General features: G+C 33.2%; 1 pseudogene; it reads right to left on the bottom strand.

Annotated features, from left to right (window-relative positions):
- Positions 1 to 6,601: 6,601 nt before the first annotated feature.
- LOC138916949 (olfactory receptor 8K3-like) lies at positions 6,602 to 7,554 on the bottom strand (annotated as a pseudogene).
- Between the last annotated feature and the right edge of the window lie 340 nt (positions 7,555 to 7,894).

Below are 7,894 nucleotides of genomic sequence, written 5' to 3'. Positions count from 1 at the left end.
TCCCCAGGTGCATTTTCATCATAACTGACGTATACTAAGTTGTTTAAAACACATAAAGTATATTTTGCCATGGAGGAACCTAGGCTAGTATTAGGAAATAGAGCAAATTGAGAGAAAGAATAGGTTTTATATAATGAACTTTCATAAACATTCCCTTTGGATAAAGATACCCCCTACAGAAAATCACTACATTACACAACATCATATATATATATGCATATATGGATTTCATGATGTCATTTTAAGTCTGTCTGGACATTAAGGAAACAAAGAACTCCTCCATAGTAAGATATAACATTTAATGCAGACATAAATAAGTATAATGAAATAAAGATGAATAGAAACATCCCTAATAAGCCACCAATTAAGAAAAACGCCAGAGTAATAGAAGACTAAAATAAGAATGGCAAGCTAAGGTAAAAGAATTAGTGGTTCAAAAATTGTATCTATGCCTCCTTAAAAACAAAGAAAGAAAGAAAGAGAACTGATCTGGCTACAAGGAAAATAATATTGTCAAGAGTCTTTGAGTGAGTTCTAAGAAAGCAAATAGAAAAATACAGCATTTTAAACATTAAATTACAAACGTGTTTACAGGAAATCCACATAAACATTGTTTATATAGTTATGAGCTTCTGACATCCTATCCTGTCCCCATGTACATACATTCACATGTCAGAAATACTGAACAACTGTTAGGAAAAATATTTTACATCAAGGGAATAAGAAGCAATATAAATCTTGTTTAGGCTCAATGAAAAGCTAAAGAAAACAAATGACATTGGTAAGTGCAAATTTCCTGTAACATAAGGGAGAATAGAAGGACTTTCTATCCGTAGCTTTAGAGTTCTATGGAATGCATCAAATTACTTGTTCCTTGTTTACTATCTCTTTTATCAGATTATCATTTTATAAAGCTATACTTCCAGAGAAAATTATATGTGCTTTCTGACAGATTCCACTGGAAATAGACATGCTGCTCATTGTGCCATCACCATAAAACTGGGTACTTAAAATTTTTGTTTCCTAACCTCCCAAAATTTCTGTTCACATCTCAATGTAAGGTAGGGGCTTCCTTTTTGCTCATCAAGAGATTAGAAAAAGTTCACATTTTTACATTGATTTAAATTTTTATTAATTATTACAATATTTTTGAGAAGAGAATAAGAAGAGTCTAGAGTCACTAAATGTAGGACTTGGAAAGACATCAAATTATAAAACCCACAGTTTTATAATTCTGCCAAAACTTTTAGGTTTTGTTCCTGACTCTTTTGTTGGGCTTTCTTGTCTCTTGATTATTCATATGATTAAATATTTGTTTAAATATTAATACTACATAAGCAGTATGGCATTGACATTTCAAATATTCTTAATAGTATTTCTGGAAATATTTTAACAATTAATCTGAAGAGGAAGGATTATTATCAATAATAATTGATATTATCAATATCATTAGCATTATCAGTAGCAGAATGAACACAGAAGTAAATCATAAATCCTAACATTTTGCTATGCTTGGCCGTAAAAAAAAAGGGTTATCTTGCAAATGTCACAAAATCTATTCAGATATTGGTATAATATGGTGCCACACGGAATATTCTGTTTACCTGTCATGAAACCTCTGTCTTGGCTTCTCCATGTGCTTCATAACATAGCATAGTAAGAACAATTTATGAAATCTTTTCCACCTTCTGAGACTATCCCTAAGGAGATGCTGAGCAATTTATTGATTATCCCCAAAGCATTTGAAAGTTTAACAGAATACAAAGCAGAGGGTGTGTTTATTAGTAGCTCAGAACAATTTGTATTTACCAGCAAGTGACTTTGATTTATTTCCTTGTGTATTACATTCCTACCTTTTACTCTTGATTTAACTTTCTTTATTTTATGCCTTGATGCTTAATTTTTGTGTTCATTTGGCTAGGCTTGGTACCAGTTGTTTGGTCAAGCATCAGTCTAGATGTTGGTGTGACAATTTTTTTCACGTGATTATCATTTAAATCAATAGACTTTGATTACAGACAATTACCCTACAGTATGTGGAGGGGTCTCATTCAATCAGTTGAAGCCTTAAAGAGCAAAGATTGAGGTCCCCCAAGGAAAAGAAATTCTACTCCAGACTGCCATATACAAATTCTACCTTAGTTTCCCACCTTTGTTCTCAAGACTTCAGTATCAACTCGTGCAGTGCCAGCCTGGATACAGATTTCTGCCTTTCCAGTCCCAAAAATCACAGAAGTCAATTCCTTAAAAATCTATCTTTATATATACATGATGTATATTATAAGTATATATGTTATATACATAAATATAATCATCTACTTTTTGTTCTGTTTCTCTGAAATGCCCTTACTAATACAATCATGTAAGGAAATGGATTATTTCATCTCTATGACAAGCTTGTTAGTATTTCTCCAGTTCTACAATGGTCTCCTCACATGGATGATATAATGGAGATGTTTTTAAATGCTGTCCTATTGCATTATTTAAATGACGAGATGAATTAAAAATAATAATATATTATGTATATAAGGTGTTGCTTCCTTAATTTTTTGATTGTTGTACTTTTTTTTCTTTTTGACCATAGAGAGAGGAATTAGTTATTCCTACTTCTCATTCTCATTTCACAGTGAGTTGTGATGATTTGTTAAGATCTTCTCTTTCACTATATTTGCCTTTATTACATTTCAATCTTTCTTGTTTTCCCATCATGTCCGATACTCATTCGTATTCTTCTTGTCTACCATGACACATATTCTACTCTACTTGATATATCGCCAGCATGATCAATATATTCTGAAAAAAGTATTATTTTTATGTATATATTTTGTTACATTATTTTGCTGTAATAAATTGTATTGTTACATTTTAAATCACTATAATTATTTGTAATGTATCCATGTTGTGGTTTTCACTTTTTTCCTGATTACAGTCATTACTATATAACCAATTTCATGGATCTATTCTTTATTGGTAGACATTTGTCTCCAACCTCAATTATCGCCAACACTACTACAGTTCAATGAAAAACCTTGAGATCACCATGTTAATATGTTGTACGCAAAATTATTCATGACAGTTAGTTTACATATCTATCCCTGTGTGTGTGTTAATGTACATACAGATACACATACACATACACATATACCCATACATAAGTACACACACAGAATTAAGATATCTTGGAAACAGAAAATATAATACGACCTTTAATTTTGTTAAATATTTCAGATTGGTTGTACCAATACCCTCTTTCACCAGCAAATAGATGAGGTTCTTGGATCTTCATATCTATGATAAGTGACTGAACTATGTTCTCTCTTGTTAACTGAATAATATTGTAAAATGTGTGTTTCTATTATTGACTTTTTCTTTGTTTATGGTTTGATTTCTTTCATGTTTATTAATTAAGTAAAACAACTTTATTAAGGTATCATTGAAAATAAACACATATATAAAGTGTGAAATTTGACTAATTTTGAAATATGTATGCACCTGGAAATCATCAAAATGACCAATATAATGAACATATCTATCACCCCCAAAGTTTCTTATTGTCTCTCTACGTAATATTTCTGTTCTGCTCCTTCCAGACCCACACTGTCTGAGACAGACTTAAATTGAATTTTTTTGAGCTTCTTACTTTGGAATAGTTATAGAATTACAAGAAGTTGTGAAAAAAAGTGCAAAGAGAATTCCTGTGTCCCACTTGGTTTCTCCAAGTGGTAACAACTTGCGTAAATACAGTACAATATCATGACCATGAAATTAACATTGGTATAATACACTGACTGTGTTCAGATTTCATCAGTTTTGCATGTATTAATTTGTGTGGGTGTATACATATATACCTATTTCTATTGCATTTATTCATATGTGTACATTTGTGTAACCACCCAACAGTCAAACACAGACCTACTCCATCACCACACAGTTTCCTCATGCTCTTCCTTTATAGTCGTGCCCCCTTCCCTTCTGTCATCCTCCTGTCCAGAAGCCCTGTCAACAACTAATCCATTTTCCATTACTATAAGTTTATCATTTCAAGAATGCTGTAAATGAAGTGCTGTTTGTAATCTCTCGCAATTGGCTTTTATCAGTAAACATAATTCTCTTGGTGTCCATTGTATTTTTATGTATCAATTGTTTGTTCCTTTATTATTGCTTTATTGTTATTGTTCCTTTATTATTTCTTGGGACTGATTATGCATTTTGTTCAACCATTCAACAATTGTAAGACACTTAAGTTTTCCAATTTTCACCTATTACAAAAAAGCTTCTATGAACTTCTGTGCAAAGGCTATTGTATGGACATAGATAGGTCCAGAGCAGTGCTCAGTTTGGGGTTAATTATTCTCCTCTACTGAAGTAAGAACTTCTTGAGTACACTACCTAATGACTCTTGAATTATGAGTTTTTCTCCTCTCTATGTAACAAATGGAGACTATTCCTGTCTCTGTTTGAGTTCTGGGAGCTCTGTCTTTAATCCTTTCATATGATTCTCTATTTATCCTTGGATGGTTTCCACTTGCATATGTTGATGCGATGGAGGGGGATTCTCCACAGAGATTCAGTGTCCTTTCTTCCTGCAACTCTTTCTCTTTCATGCTCTGTCTTGCAAACTCTGCCTACCTTGGTCTCACTGGATTCTCAAGTCTGTCTCTTCAGCTCAAGGATTCTTCTAGGTTTCACTTTGGTTTGCCATTTTGTAAGTGGATCCTGGAAACTCTTTTAAGACTGGAAGGTAGGGCAGTCATAGGATTCGCCGCATTTGTTTTTCATCTCTCAGGGAAACATTCCTTCATTGCGCAATGTCATTACTTTGAAAAATTATTGTTTCTTGTATTTTGTCTTTGTTTTCATTTTGGTTTATTTTTATTGTTTTAATGGGAAAGTCAAGCCAGTCTCTATTACTCCACTCTAGTTGGAAACCAAAAAGAATACACACAACCCCTCACTAATGATGATTCAGCTTACGATTTTTCAACTTTATGATTGTGCAAAAGTGATTTGCATTCAGTAGAAACTGTACTTCAAATTTTGATCTTCTTCAGGCTGGTGATATTTGGTAAGATAATTTCTCCTGATGTTGGGCAGTGGCAGCAAGCCACAGCCTCCTTTCGGCCACGTTATAAAGGTAAACAAATGATACACTTTCAACCATTCTGTACTCATACAACCATCCTGTTTTTCACTTTCAGTACAGTATCCAATAAACTACAGGAGATATTCAACACTTTATTGTAAAATAGGCTTCGTGTTAGGTGATTTTGCCCAACTTTAGGCTAATGTAAGTATTCCGAGCACATTTAAGTTGTGCTAAGTTAAGCTATGATGTTCAGTAGGTTAGGTGTATTAAGTGCATTTTTGACATGATATTTTCAATTTATGGTGGCTTTATAGGGATGTACTTCTATTATAAGTCTAGGAAGGTCTCTATTTGGATATCGTAAAGGGAGCTCTGCAACTAGTCTTTCCATTCTTTTAATTATTCTTTTTTAAAACTTGTTCCTTGCCAAATAAGTATGAAGAACTATTATTGACATTTTTTAAAAATACGTTAAGAATCTAATCACTTCTCATCCTCTGACTGTTCCCACCCCAGCTTAAGCCTCAGTTCTCTCCCAAATTTATCATAATTAAATCCCTCAAGATTTTCCATTTCTAAATCTTAGTATCCTAGAGTCTATTATTTGCACAGGAGTCACAGCTGTCCTTTAATGAAAGATAGATTAAATCACCCCTTAGTTCAAAATTCTTCATTTTTTCTATCAATCAAAATAAAAGGCAAGTTTTACAATGGCCTAAATAGTCCTCCAATGTTGAATTCTAAGTTACAAGTCTATCATTATCTCTTCTACTTAATATTTTATGCCCCAACCATCACTGACTCTGATTTTCCCCAACACAACAGTCATATTTTCATTTAGGAACAGTTGCATCAATAGTTCTCTCTACCTAGTATGGTCTTCCCCTAGATATCCACATAGTTTACTCACTTAATTTCTCAAGTGTTTGTCTAAATGTCATCTTTGTAGAGGGGTCCCTGACAACTAAAATTTAATCTCCATCCTGACTACTTGCTCTATTTCATTTTCATGTTGCTCATTACAATCTATTGTACTGTATAATTCACTTTTCACTCCACCTGTTTTCTGAAAGTCTTATAAAGAGAAGGATTTGAGTTCTTAAAGTTAACAATATCAATTTACTTGCTTGAATGAATCCATTTATATAATACCTATCAGGCATCCTTATGCCTTTTTCTGTTCTAGGCAGTAAATGTAAAATTGTGAGTGCAACGTACAGAGTCTGAGTCCTTATAAAAATAAATGTTTAGTGGAGGAGACATACAAACAGGCTACACATGAGAACATGTAGGAATGGCACCTAATCTGGATTTGAAACTAAATAAAAGTTAATGTATGAAGTATGGGCCAAAATTAGCCATCTGTTGGTGATAGATTTTGGTTTGGAAATAGCAAATACGTTTCTCTATTTCCACGTGTATCAAATATTGATTCTTGTCCATCACATGGAGGCAATAGTACAAAGTTAAAACAATGTTAGCTATAGTATACATAAGCTAGTTCATCATTTATTGTTAGTGTATCCTACAGTTAATTTTAAATAAAATAATTGCACACATATTCCAGGTTCTATGTAGGGCATTTTTCACCTCTTTGTTCCTTAAACTGTAGATCATGATATTCAGCATATGTATTACCAAACTATAAAGGAAAGAGGACATTTCATCAGCACCAATGGAATAAATGGACTTGAGCTGCACGTACCTAAGTAATACAATACCATAGAATATGGTGAGATCCACAGGTAGAGAAAGCCTCGTGCCTGCTTCTGCAGAGTTCATCCTGAAAATGGTAACAAGGATCATCATGCAGCATACAAGGACTATCAGAAAAGATGAAACCAAAGTAAAAGCTGAAATTGTCAGAATTATCAATTTAATTTCACGTGTGTCTGAGGAGAGCAAAGATATCAGGGGCAGACTATCACAGTAGAAATGCTTGATGATATTGCATCCAAAAAATGATGAAATGAAAATTTTTATGGTGGTCAGTAAAGACGAAAAGACACTCTATATATAGGGTACTGCCACCAGCAACTGACAAATTGTTTGTGACATGACGGTGTAGAGCAGAGGATTACAGATGGCCACATAGCAGTCATAGGTCATTGCCAATAGAATGAAAATTTCACTAGTGATAAATATACTGAGAAAAGAGAGTTGGGTACCTCACCATTTATAGGAGATTGTATGTTGACCTAAAACAAAATTTGTTAGCATTTTGTGTCCCACAGCTTTTGAATAGCCAAGATGAGTGAAAGCCAGGTATCTGAGGAAAAAGTAATGGATGTTTGCAGCCTAGAGTCTATCTTGGTGAGCATGATCAAGCCTACGTTGCCCACTACTGACACCATGTAAACAACAAGGAAGAATCCAAATAATGGAGCCTGCAGCTGAGGGAGGCCCATGATTTCCATTAGAATGAATTTATTCAACATTGTCATATTATTTTTATTTATGCAGGCCATATATACTATACTATATATATATATAGTACACTGGGAAACCTATACTGGGAATAAATATAAAAATAATCATTGACTTGCAGGAGGTATGATTGAGGTTACTGCTGTAACGTATAATTAAAGTCTTAAATCTTTCATTTATGGCTTGTTGCTTTAATTGGCTACTGTAACACCTGTCAGCTCAATGTTCTCATTCCCAGGTCAGCTAAGCTTTTGATGGTTTTTTAGATATGACACTAAAAGCACAAAAAAAATATAAAAATACATAAATTACACTTTATCAAAATTTAAAAAAAAACAGATGAGCTTTTTGTTCATCAAAAGACATTATCAAAGAATGTAA

This window comes from Equus caballus, chromosome 12 (genome assembly GCF_041296265.1).
Source record: "Equus caballus isolate H_3958 breed thoroughbred chromosome 12, TB-T2T, whole genome shotgun sequence".
Taxonomy (NCBI): domain Eukaryota; kingdom Metazoa; phylum Chordata; class Mammalia; order Perissodactyla; family Equidae; genus Equus; species Equus caballus.
Note: the sequence above shows the minus strand (reverse complement) of the source record. Positions and strands in the feature narration are given on the sequence as shown.